Source organism: Etheostoma cragini, chromosome 19 (assembly GCF_013103735.1).
Source record: "Etheostoma cragini isolate CJK2018 chromosome 19, CSU_Ecrag_1.0, whole genome shotgun sequence".
Classification (NCBI taxonomy): domain Eukaryota; kingdom Metazoa; phylum Chordata; class Actinopteri; order Perciformes; family Percidae; genus Etheostoma; species Etheostoma cragini.
In genome coordinates, this window is record NC_048425.1 from 164503 (window position 1) to 165997 (window position 1495).

The 1495-nt window shown below is 40.1% G+C and overlaps 1 protein-coding gene across 3 annotated transcripts in view; it reads left to right on the top strand.

Annotated features, from left to right (window-relative positions):
• Window positions 1-1495, top strand: part of LOC117962117 (sialoadhesin-like) — a 194299-nt gene that overhangs the window by 70234 nt on the left and 122570 nt on the right. The gene's annotated exons all lie outside the window — the stretch shown is intronic.

The following is a 1495-nucleotide window of genomic DNA, read 5'->3' on the forward strand; positions in this document are numbered from 1 at the left end:
CAGGTGAGGTAGTCTCTCTCTCTGGGTGTTTTTCTACAGGTTACAGGTGAGGTAGTCTCTCTCTCTGGGTGGTTTTCTGCTCCTCTATCACATTTACTGACTCATGTGTTTTATTATCTTCAGGTTCTCCTGGGGGCCGACACCATGGACTGGCGGTAGGTGTTCCAGTGGGTCTGCTTCTTGTAGCTGTTGGTGCTGCAGTGGGTGGTGTCCTGATGTATAAAAAACATAAGGACAAGAGATCAGGACCTCCTGCTGCTGCCGATGATGCTGATGAAGCATCGGGTGAAAAGCTCGTCTGACAACTCACAGAGCTGATCACACCTGACTGTCTTCTTACGGGTCGTATGTTCAAGACTAATCTGTCTCTGGGTGAGAGGTCATGGTTACATCTGCTGTTATTAAGTAAAAGAACTCTTAGTACAAGTACATTTTACTCAAGAAAAAATGATGTTACTTTAAAGAAGCCAAATATATTCCCCTCTGTGAATCTCCACCTTAGCGTGGTGGAGGGGTTTGTGTACCCGGTGAGTCTGGGATCTGTATTATCTGGAGCTCTGAGCTCCTGTAGGGTCTCCCATGATGAGGTGGTCCCAGAGGAGGGTCAGACTAAGAGAGATTCACTTCAGATTAACTTTACCTTTAGAGAACTACATGATTTAACTTGAGTAAAAGTTTCTTCAAATAAAAAAACGTTTCTTAACTAAAACTACTTAAACTGTGAATAAATTGTAATAAAAAACAAAGTCAGGGTACTTCTTTGATCCCTGAAACTGGTCTCAGATGACAGGAAGTCATTAAAATGTTCTTTAAGAACCAATCAGAACACAGAGATGTTCAGACAAGAACTCAGCAGCAGTACACACAAATACACAAATACTCCTTTACAGGAGTAAATGTAATCCATTACTTCAGCCCAGATGATATATTACAGCACGCTTTGGACAGGAAATGATGTTCCTTCAGTCTTAATATCAGCTGACCTATCTCATAACCAGGTGTAGGGAGCTCTTCAACATGGATCTGCTTGTGTGTTTTGGTGATGATACATTTCATATTTTTATTTATGTCTTATTATAAAAGTATCTGATGCAGCTTAGAATATCTCAGGGGACGTAGCGCTATATATGACCTTAAACTGTTTTACTATCTGTTAAATAGAATAATATGATGTCTGGTAAAGGAAATGTTATGAAATGTAAATTATAACAAAGGGATTATTGAATATGTATCGATGGATGAAATAATGATGATCAGAGAAGTGATGGACAAATTTTTAATATTCAGATTCTTTAATGCACCTTAAACTGTTTTACTCTTCTATCTTATTCCAATAAAATACTTTATTTTGCTAAAATATGATCCTCTGTTCCTTTTACATATTCCTCGTTTTTATTCTTTGAACACAGCTAGCAACGGGGACGCGGCGATGAGGATGGGGACGGGGCGATGAGGATGGGGACGGGGCGATGAGGATGGGGACAGGGCGATGAGG